Source organism: Corythoichthys intestinalis, chromosome 16 (genome assembly GCF_030265065.1).
Source record: "Corythoichthys intestinalis isolate RoL2023-P3 chromosome 16, ASM3026506v1, whole genome shotgun sequence".
In the NCBI taxonomy this organism is placed as follows: Eukaryota; Metazoa; Chordata; class Actinopteri; order Syngnathiformes; family Syngnathidae; genus Corythoichthys; species Corythoichthys intestinalis.
This window is the reverse complement of record NC_080410.1, coordinates 26,110,246-26,122,010: the sequence shown is the minus strand read 5'-3', so window position 1 is coordinate 26,122,010 and position 11,765 is coordinate 26,110,246. Positions and strand designations below refer to the sequence as shown.

The following is an 11,765-nucleotide window of genomic DNA, read 5'->3' as shown; positions in this document are numbered from 1 at the left end:
CCAGTGTTTTTGAAAACCTAATCAGAAATTATAAATAAACGATTGTTTAGTTATTTTGTCATGCTACATATTCAGAGAATTGGGGCTGCAATAGCAGGTTTACTTTGAAAAGGCACAACTGGAAGTCAATTGTCCATCAATTTATTCCGTTTTGACATTACTTCAGAAAAAAAATACAATAATGAAAACCATTCCTTCTCCCAAAATAGTGCGTGACAAAATGCAAATGTGTTATCGCGCATGCGTGAAACATTGTCAAACTATAAACGAGCAAGTATTTCAAATCAGGTTCTTGTGGTGTCTGTCAGACAGCAATTCATTTGGAAGGACGCGTGGAGTGAATCTTTCTTCTCTGCGCGCGTGCGTGAGTGTATGCATGCGCAGAGTGGGAGGAGGGGGCTGCTGAGGGCTAATCTGCACGCGCGTTATGCGGAGCGGAGTTTCGGACTCGACCGGATCGGCACCGCGCCGCTTCCTCCGTGGTGGGCTTTTTATTTGGCAAAATGCTTAAACGTAGGATTTAAGCGCTACCAAGGGAATATCGAAGCGCGCGCTTGTGATTTGGACCTGTCAGGGGAGCGTTCCATGCCAGTCGGGCTGCTGCGACCACCGCCGGTTCCGAGAGCGAGGCAGTCGGAAGCATCTGGGCCGCCGGCGCGCGTGTGGATGCGGACAGTCGAAGCGGACGACGCGGTTCTTTCCGAAATGTGACATTTTGTACAAGGAGTCTCGTCGACGCTGCGCACCCCACCTCCTTCGCGAGTCCACACACCGGAGGATCCATTTGCATCGATTAGAAAAGGTCGGTCGTGTTCATCATGTCACCCTAAATAGCTCATTTTCAGTGCTAATGAAGAACCTGCAGGGAATTTGTCCTGCCTGCACAATAATACCACACATTCAAAGGATTTAAAATCATTTGTACCCCCCCCCCCCCCCAAATGATCATTCACCCCCCCCAAAAACCCAACTCTGCTCGGTTCTGTCGCCTCCCTACACACTACAGTAGGATTACTTGGGGAGCGTCAAGCAGTCCATCATTGTAAAGAGGCGAGGTGTCATTTTTTATTCCGGGCACACACACATTTGTAACAATGCTGCCTCCAACAAACACTCTTCTGGAATGCCCTGGAGAGCCTCCATGTGGCCAACATTGGGAGGGGGCTACTGGAAAAAGAGCATTCTCTCTCTACATGTGTGTGTTTGCATTCAGCAGCTCCTTAGGTCAGCTAAAACCAAGAGTGACCCCCCCCCCTTTTATTTTTGTGGGAACCCCGCAAAACAACGAATGGAGCTCAAATAGCCACTGGGGTGCCATTAGAGAGAGGACGTTTGAGGGAAAATGCGCATCCAGGGATATATCAACTCGAGTGTAGGTGAACCCTTTGGCTGCCACTGACGGCAATAGACTTACAGCCAATAAATTAATTGTTTGTTTTATGCATGCTCCGTATGTTGGTGTTGTATGGTGATTTATCACGCCTTTGGGTTGCTGGTATAGGGGCATCTAGGAGTATATTGTATCATTGATTTTGTTATCGGCACTTTAGCCTATAAGAGGGTTACATGTACTGTGTTTAAAACGACAACTACACTTCAATAAAGGCAGTTTAGGTAATGCTAACAAACAGTGGAAAACACCAGAAAAAAACAACAAATAACATTAGTGTTGCATTGTTGTAAACAATGGATATCTGAAAACAAGTGGTGGAGCAAAGCAGATGCAGATAACGGCTAATACAACATACTAATAATATAAAAATACTCATAAATGTGAGGAAATTTCATTATGATAAATATTGAGAAAATGGATAAAGAGGTATGTTTGCCTTTTAAAAGTCCTTGGCAACCAACCCTTATTCAAATGAACAGAGTTCTGACCCTTATTTAACAACATTTGGCACCATCATCCTTCTGCCTGATGTTTTGCTCAAGAGCTTCTTTTAAAAAAATCTTTAAGAATAAATAAATAAGAGCCTAACATGCTAGAGTGCTTTTTTCCCTTTTTATTTTATTTTATTTTTTAAATTTTTTTTAGCTATTATCCCAATGTTTATGACCAGTCAGCTCACACCAGCGCATTCAAACAACTCTAAGAAGCAACCTAACCTTAAAGTGAAAGTTTCTGAAGTGATAGTTTATCCAAATACTGCTCTCAGGTAGCACACACCAGAAGGAGCAGCACGATGTCCATTGAAATGAGAAAAAAAAAAAATAGTGCTAGACGTCCAATTCATTTTAACTCTGCAATACTGCTCCGCATCCTGTTTGTCTCGATCTAAAATCTAATTTTCAACACAGAAAATAATAGAAATGGAATTATTCAGACTAGCACCCCTGACTAACGGTTGGCAAGTATGCGGTTGTGGGTTCGAACCTTTGACTTCCTCTGCTTCCCATTTCCATTTGTGTCTTCTTCACACACAAACACTAAGATCACACACACCAGCACTAAGATCAAATACACACATCTCCACATCGCACTCACACTTTTCGTCTTCCCTTTTGCCAGCTCGACTCTGGTTTACTGTGTCAATGATCTCCTGCGAATCAATTGCCGTCACTTGCACGTACGTGTCGTTTATTTATGTCCCGTGAAAGATGACCACATGACAGTCGGCTGTAAACATGACTCTCAGTCTATTTTGGACTGTTTAGGACACCCCACAACCCAGCTCCTTGGGCCATATTATACATTTATGTGGAAGGGGGGTGAGACTAATCACTGGCACTGTTAATTGCCAAGTCAATTTGCATATGGTCCTGCTGCAATGCTAATGAGCCCTAATTAAGTCGGCGGGGGACGCCCTGAAGAGGCTGGCAAATCTACTTTTAATTTTTCCGCATGTTGACTTCTGGTTGATTCTTCCACCCTTAAAATTTCATCATGACTTGAGCTATTCTTGAAGATGAAAAGGATTGATGACATCATTAAGTCGAACAAAAACAACTAATTGTGTGATGTTGGTCGTATTTTGTCCAGCAAAGGTGACAAATAACAGGCAAAATAAAGGCAGGCCTACCGAACAACGGTGGCGTTGTCTGAAAAGTCCCTCCCAACAAGCATGTGTCCTGTCAGCAGGTCGGTGAGGAACAAGACTTCATGCTCAAATTGTCACAAAACACAAGTTGTTCTTGCTGAAGTGATATAAGACACTGGAAGATCAACAATACGCACCTATAATAATGGAAGGAATAAGTCCGTTGCTAGAATTAATAGATAACTACTCGATTATCACATTGATTGACAACCGATTTTACACAGTCGATTAATTGTTCGGAGACAAATCGTCCAAATCCTTTTCTTTGAGCTTCTTAACAGAATAGCATAGAGTAACATGTATACAAAATAATAAATAATTTGATTCAAATATTACTCAACAATGGTCATTGCAAAAGGAATCGGTGATGCACTATTAAAAAATAATTTCCGGCAGTTCGAAAAACACAACGGGTTTAGGGTAGGGTATAGTTGTGCATTGACTCAAATTTAATTAAATGCACGACCAAGATTTTAACTCTATTTGCTTGTATATCATACAATAATGTCTATTGAAATTAATTCAAATAACCAAGAAAAATATAAATGCATTGCAAAAACAACGGACGTAATGTAAATATAGCTTTACATTACTGAAAGTTGAATTCAATAAATTACAAAAAGTTTATTACCTCAATTCAACAAAGTTTCTTCTTTTAGGGAAAAGCTGTGATGACTGAATTTTTTTATTTTTTATAATCTATTACTCACCAATCATTTCAGTGAGTAATCAAATAATGAGGTAAATAATAATTTTACATTAAAATGTATTACAAAATTTTGTTTTGGTATTATTTAATGATTCTGAATATAGTGTAATTGCGAAGGTCTACTTATTTACTTTTTTCTTTTTTACATTGCAGTATTTTTTCCAAACAGATTTAAATATTTCTAAAAAATACTGATTTTATACCGTGGTTGGATCTGTAAATTATCAGGTGGAAAAAAGTGCAAATCATGACCATCACATCACATCATCACTTTTTTTTTTTTTTTTGGGGGGGGGGGGGGGGGGGTTAAAACAATTTAAAAAAAAAAAGAAAACAACTTTAAAATAAATAAGGGACAATATTTATTTAAATTTTGAAACAAAATATATTGTGTTTTTTATTTAAAAATGTGTAAATATCTTATTTGGATTAATTTCAAAGCCAATATTGGAAGACAACAGAAATGAGAGAATATTATTAAGAGTCTCGAATAACAGGATTTTGAGAACAATAGCTCTAAGCGAGTAATCAATTTTCAAAATGGTTGCCAATTGATGACTGATTACTCGATTAACTCACTGGCAGTCATTTGCTGCCAACACTCCCACTTCAAATGGATTGGACCTCTTAATTAATAGGGGGCCTGCATTGTTGGCGTGGCCGTCAAAGCTGACCGATTGGAATCACAGAAAAACAGCTTTTTTCTTTGAAAATTCTTGTGAATAAATGCTCAAATCCCTAATTTCTTTATAGATATGGACGTATAACAGTCTCCGTTCTTGGTTTAAAAAAAAAAAAAAAAAAACGTCAAAGCTGACTGAGTGCAATCACAGACAAAGAGCTTTTTTCGTTGAAAATTCTTGTAAATAAATGCTAAAATCCCTAAATTCTTTATAGATATGGACGTAAAACAGTCTCGATTCATGGTTAAAAGCAAAAAAAACGTGCAGTTAGTACTTATGTGCTAGTCAGTCAGTCAATGGGGCAGCCGCCATATGTAAACAAAGCTTTTCCGGTGAAAATTCTTGTGAATAAATGCTTAAATCCCTGAATTCTTTATAGATATGGAAGTAAAACAGTCTCGATTCTTGGATAAAAGCAAAAAAAAAAACTTGCAGTTAGCAATTGTTTTAGGTAAATATGTCGAAGTACGATGCTAATCTGTCAGTTAATGTGGAGGCCGCCATATGTAAACAGAACTTTTCCGGTGAAAAGTCTTGTGATTAAATGCTTAAATCCCTGAATTATTTATAGATATGGAAGTAAAACAGTCTCGATTTTTGGTTAAAAGCAACAATAACAAAAAACCTGCATTTAGCATTTATTTTACGTAATTATGTCGAAGTACAATGCTAGTCTGTCAGTCAATGTGGCGGCCCCCATATGTAAACAGAGCTTTTCCGGTGAAAATTCTCATAAATAAATGCTGAAATCCCTGAATTATTTATAGATATGGATGTAAAACAGTCTCGATTCTTGGTTAAAAGCAAACCAAAAAAAAAGTGCAGGTAGCATTTATTTTACATAAATATCGCGATGTATAATGCCAATGCTGAAGCGGCTAATTTCTTTCATTGATTTTTTTTTTCACAACGTTTCAAAATGCATGCATGGTACGAAAAATATAATAATTACCTTGAATCCTCGAACAAATCCTGAGACAATCCTTCCTGTTTGTATGCGATACAGCATTCGTACTTTTTCAACCTAAATCCGGCGTTGGATTGCTGCATGTGTCGCTGCGAATAACGGAAGCAGATTGTGGAATGGCCCCCTACTTGAAGGCGTGGCGCACTGAATGTCGCATCCGACCCCTCAATACCATTATGAAGTCTGGTGTTTAAATGTAAATACAGTGTTTCAAGGTACCACTATATGAGTGAACCTCACGAAACTCACACAACTGAGCTTGAGTGAGATTTACCAGAAGCAAACAGAGCATACAGCTGCAATCCCGAGTGGCGCCGTCCGCCAGCGCCATTCCTCCGCCAAATGACCCGGTCACCTCACCAGCTGGATCGATACATAGCCAGATGCACTATTAGAAAGACACGTGAGCGATAAAACAGCTGGTGACACAACTTGCATGGAAGCGAGTGATCTTGTGGAAATAATCTGATAAATATGCAATATTTTCTGTGTGGCAAGGTGTGGCAGTTTATGATGATGTTTCAGCATCATTGACCGCGATAGACGTCCAATCCATTTTGACTGGGACTTGACTTCTTAGTCACACTGGATTGGACGTCTATCACCATCACTGAGGTGTACATACTTGATGATACCCTTATATAGGGCATATATAGTGGAGATGGGGAGTGAATCCCAACACAGGCTATGTGTAGCAGCAATACTGGCAGAAGCTGGATCCTTCCCCCATCTCTGTTACATAAGAAGCACAGAATGGAGGCAAGAAAGTGCAGGGAGGGGGGGAGAAGCCAAAATGGCAGGGAGGAGAGGCAAGGGATGTAATTGGGAAGGAGATGCAGACAAGCAGTGTTGTTGGAAGCACAAAGAAGAGATCGGGAAATGGAGGAGGGAAGAGAAACAAAATGAAGCACACCTTTCAAATTATTTTTCCTCTTTAGCGCCTGTTGTTTCACTCGCTTGCATTGTTATCTGAAAGCGTATGCTTGCTTCAAGTTGTTTGTCACTTCCAGTTGAAATTGACTGTAGAACTGAGACAAAACAAGAAAATTAAACATTGCACAACACAATAAAACAGCAAAATATTCAATCAAAGCATTTAGTTTCAGCTAACAAAAGTAAACTAGCTTCATGCTAAGGCATAATGCAACATGCCATTGATGAGCTAAGGGAAAATAGCAGGTAATCTTAATTCCCTATGAATATAAAATAAATACATAAATGATACATTTTAAAAATATTTTTTTAAATGTAGTAATGCTTTTTATACTGCAGGGCAACAAAACAACAACAACAACAAAAACTCACAGCCATCCATCCATCCATCCATTATCTTCCGCTTAGTCCGGGGTCGGGTCGCGGGGGCAGCAGCTTTAGCAGGGAAGCCCAGACTTCCCTCTCCCCAGCCACTTCAGCCAGCTCCTCCGGCGGGATTCCAAGGCGTTCCCAGGCCAGCCGAGCGACATAGTCTCTCCAGCGTGTCCTGGGTCGACCCCGGGGCCTCCTGCCGGTGGGACATGCCCGGAACACCTCTCCAGGGAGGCGTCCAGGAGGCATCCGAACCAAATGCCCGAGCCACCTCAACTGGCTCCTCTCAACGCGGAGGAGTAGCGGCTCGACACCAAGCCCCTCCCGGGTGACCGAGCTTCTCACCCTATCTCTAAGGGAGAGCCCGGACACCCTGCGGAGGAAACCCATTTCGGCCGCTTGTATCCGGGATCTTGTTCTTTCGGTCCCGACCCACAGCTCGTGACCATAGGTGAGGGTAGGAACGTAGATCGACCGGTAAATCGAGAGCTTCGCCTTTTGACTCAGCTCCTTCTTCACCACAATGGACCGGTGCAGAGTCCGCATCACTGCAGACGCTGCACCGATCCGCCTGTCAATCTCCCGCTCCCTCCTACCCTCACTCGTGAACAAGACCCCAAGATACTTGAACTCCTCCACTTGGGGCAGGATCTCATCCCCGACCCGGAGAGGGCACTCCACCCTTTTCCGGCTGAGGACCATGGTCTCGGATTTGGAGGTGCTGATCTTCAACCCAACCGCTTCACACTCGGCCGCGAACCGCCCCAGTGAGAGTTGGAGGTCACGGCTTGATGAAGCCAACAGCACCACATCATCTGCAAAAAGCAGAGATGCAATGCTGAGGCCACCAAACCGGACACCCTCAACGCTTCGGCTGCGCCTAGAAATTCTGTCCATAAAAATTATGAACAGAATCGGTGACAAAGGGCAGCCTTGGCGGAGTCCAATCCTCACTGGGAACTAATTCGACTTACTGCCGGCAATGCGGACCAGACTCTGACACCGGTTGTACAGGGACCGAACAGCCCTTACCAGGGGGCTCGGTACCCCGTACTCCCGGAGCACCCTCCACAGGACTCCCCTAGGCACACGGTCGAACGCCTTCTCCAAATACACAAAACACATGTGGACTGGTTGGGCGAACTCCCATGCACCCTCGAGGACCCTGCCGAGGGTGTAGAGCTGGTCCACTGTTCCACGGCCGGGACGAAAACCACACTGCTCCTCCTGAATCCGAGATTCGACTTCCCGACGGACCCTCCTCTCCAGCACCCCTGAATAGACTTTACCGGGGAGGCTGAGGAGTGTGATCCCTCTATAATTGGAACACACCCTCCGGTCCCCCTTTTTAAAAAGGGGGACCACCACCCCGGTCTGCCAATCCAGAGGCACTGTCCCCGATGTCCACGCAATGTTGTAGAGGCGTGTCAGCCATGACAGCCCCACAACATCCACAGCCTTTAGGAACTCCGGGCGGATCTCATCTACCCCTGGGGCCTTGCCACCGAGGAGCTTACCAACCGCCTCAGTGACTTCAACCCCAGAGATCGAAGAGCCCACCTCAGAGTCCCCAGACTCTGCTCCCTCAAAGGAAGGCGTGTCGGTGGAATTGAGGAGGGCTTCGAAGTATTCTCCCCACCTACTCACGACGTCCCGAGTTGAGGTCAGCAGTACACCATCTTCACTATACACAGTGTTAATGGTGCACTGCTTTCCTCTCCTCAGACGCCGGATGGTGGACCAGAATTTCCTCGAAGCTGTCCGGAAGTCGTTTTCCATGGCCTCGCCGAACTCCTCCCATGTCCGAGTTTTTGCCTCGGCGACCGCTGAAGCCGCAGTCCGCTTGGCCAGCCGGTACCTGACAGCTGCCTCCGGAGTCCCACAGGCCAAAAAGGCCTGATAGGCCTCCTTCTTCAGCTTGACGGCATCCCTTACCGCTGGTGTCCACCAGCGGGTTCGGGGATTGCCGCCACGACAGGCACCAACCACCTTACGGCCACAGCTCCGATCGGCCGCCTCAACAATGGAGGTGCGGAACATGGCCCACTCGGACTCAATGTCCCTCACCTCCCCCGGGACAAGAGGGAAGTTCTGCCGGAGGTGGGTGTTGAAACTCTTTCTGACAGGGGATTCTGCCAGACGTTCCCAGCAGACCCTCACAATACGTTTGGGCCTGCCAGGTCTGGCCAGCAACTTCCCCCACCATCGGAGCCAACACACCACCAGGTGGTGATCAGTTGACAGCTCCGCCCCTCTCTTCACCCGAGTGTCCAAAACATGTGGCCGCAAGTCCGATGACACGATTACAAAGTCGATCATTGAACTGCGGCCTAGGGTGTCCTGGTGCCAAGTGCACATGTGGACACCCCTATGTTTGAACATGGTGTTCGTTATGGACAAACCGTGACGAGCACAGAAGTCCAATAACAGAACACCACTCGGGTTCTGATCGGGGGGGCCGTTCCTCCCAATCACGCCCCTCCAGGTCTCACTGTCATTGCCCACGTGAGCGTTGAAGTCCCCCAGTAGAACGAGGGAGTCCCCAGAGGGGGCGCTCTCCAGCACACCCTCCAAGGACTCCAAAAAGGGTGGGTATTCTGAGCTGCTGTTCGGTGCATAAGCGCAAACAACAGTCAGAACCCGACCCCCCACCCGAAGGCGAAGGGAGGCTACCCGCTCATCTACGGGGGTAAACCCCAACGTACAGGCACCAAGCCGGGGGGCAATAAGTATGCCCACACCTGCTCGGCGCCTCTCACCGTGGGCAACTCCAGAATGGAAGAGAGTCCAACCCCTCTCGAGAGGATTGGTACCAGAACCCAAGCTGTGTGTGGAGGAGAGTCCGACTATATCTAGTCGGAACTTCTCTGCCTCACCCACCAGCTAAGGCTCCTTCCCTGCCAGAGAGGTGACATTCCATATCCCAAGAGTTAGCTTCTGCAGCTGGATGTTGGACCGCCAAGGCCCCCGCCTTTGGCTGCCGCCCAACTCTCTACGCACCCGACCCCTTTGGCCCCTCCCACAGGTGGTGAGCCCATGGGAAGGAAACTCACAGCCATATCTACAATATAGTCTCTGTTCTCAACAACTCAAGCTTAGTTGTGGACCTTCTCAGTTGTGTTGTTCTCAAGACTACACTATCCAATTCCAGGACTTGCCTGAGAACAGAACTCACAGAGACAAAGACAAGGACAATTATTTTGAGAGTCAAGACCAAGACTATAAAAATCCATTTAAAAATAAACAAGTTCAAATGAACCATGATCACAAGCTTCCTAAAAGTATCATCAGCCTATAGGCATGATAAGCACACACGAAGAGTGTGCATTCAGTCAAAAATACAGTGATCCCTCGCTACTTCGCGCCCTCAGTCCATCGTAGTCCATTTTTCAATTAAACAGATTCAGGGTGTACCTCGTCTACTGCCCATTGTTAGCTGGAATAGGGTAGCACCTCCGTGACCCTTGTGAGGATAAGCGGCTCGGAAAATGAATGAATGGATTAAAAAAAAAATACAGATGACAGCTCATCTGTATTTTTTTTTTTTTTCCGAGCCGATCGCGTAGTTTCACTCTCTCTCCCTCCTTCCCTCTCCATGCTCTTTTTTGGTCAGGCCGTAAGTGCACTGGAGTTGCTTATTAAGGGGAAAGATGATTGACAGACATTTAATGTTTGAAGTTTGGTTCTCTGGCAAGATCAAAGCGCCGCCTGCGTCAATCACCGTTTAACTTGTTAAACAGTCGCTATGGCAACCATTTATTAAAATGTATAATAATAGATCTTATACATCTTTCCAATGCTAAATCTAAATAAATACATTGTTTTTTTGTTTTTTGTTTTTTGGAGGGGGGAGCGCTACTTCGCGGTTTTTCACTTATTGCGGCGGATTCTGGTCCCCGTTACCCGCAAAAAACGAGGGATCACTGTATACATATTTTTAAATTAATGAAAAACAATGCTGTCATTTATAGGGGTGGTGGAATTTGAGAAATTTGATTAACTTTTTCTTAAACCACATTAATCAAGTTGGCGTGCTGGCCAACACAGAGCCAAGACCAAGACAGTTGAGAGTCAAGACCCTTAAAATCTCAAGACCCAGATTGGACTTGAGAGTGACAACACTACTTCTCATTGCTGTTATGTATGTTTGTTGCACTACATAGTACTACACTGAACTCCAACCTAAAAATCTAACAATAGCGTACACACAATAAACTACAAAATATATTGACACTGTAATTTCCGCACGATGAAGCGCACCGCATCATAAGCCGCACCGGCCGAATTTCACAAAATTTTAGAAATAAATCCACAAAAATGCCATACCCAACTATAAGCCGCAGGTGTCCATGTTTCAATATTGGATATTTACATAGATGTTACGCAAAAATTTTCGATTGATCAAAAACATATTTATTAACTAAATAAACACGCATCAACACCACCAACTCGTGTTGTCTGAATGCTTAAAACCAAACTAACTTAAAACAGGAAAACAGGTTACCAAACCACTACAAGATATATAATCCAATTTACCTTGCCTTCTAAACTTGAAGTAGATAAAAATCCTCTGAAAAACGGTTAACGGCTAGCGCTAGCTCTTAGAAAGCAGCTTTGTTGTAATATACTGTGGCATCAAAGTCCTCCAAGTGCCAGTTGAAAACGTCTAATCAATGCTTGCATCGAGTTCTCTTGTCGTAGCTAATAGTGGATGCCCATCCTTTTAAAATTGTTCTTTCGTAGCAGCATATAGTATCAGTTTTTGAGTAAGTCTGACAAGTTTCTGGCAAGCTTTATCGGTGCAAGTATAGCAGCTGAGAGCTATGTCATGGCAAAATTTGGAAAGCCATTTTTAAAAAATATGTGTAATCCATTTTTTTATTTTTAACAAGAAAATATGAAGTTCATTTGTCTTCACCCCCCAAAATAAAATCCATACAATAGCCACTTCCTTATAAAAGCCGCAGGGTAGAAACGGCGAGAAAAAAGTAGTGGCTTATAGTCCGAAAAATACGGTACTTGCATTATATTGTTCATCTACATGTGTATTTTCTTTTACC

The 11,765-nt window shown here is 44.0% G+C and overlaps 1 protein-coding gene across 2 annotated transcripts in view; it reads left to right on the top strand.

The window, feature by feature from the left end:
• Window positions 1–280: 280 nt before the first annotated feature.
• The window catches only part of gprc5ba (G protein-coupled receptor, class C, group 5, member Ba), a 29,421-nt gene continuing 17,936 nt past the window's right edge, over window positions 281–11,765 (top strand). The window contains exon 1 of one of the 2 annotated variants that reach the window (XM_057817021.1): window positions 281–802. The gene's annotated coding sequence lies outside the window, so the exon portion shown is untranslated. The remainder of the gene's footprint in view (window positions 803–11,765) is intronic. The other variant, XM_057817022.1, reaches the window with a different exon arrangement.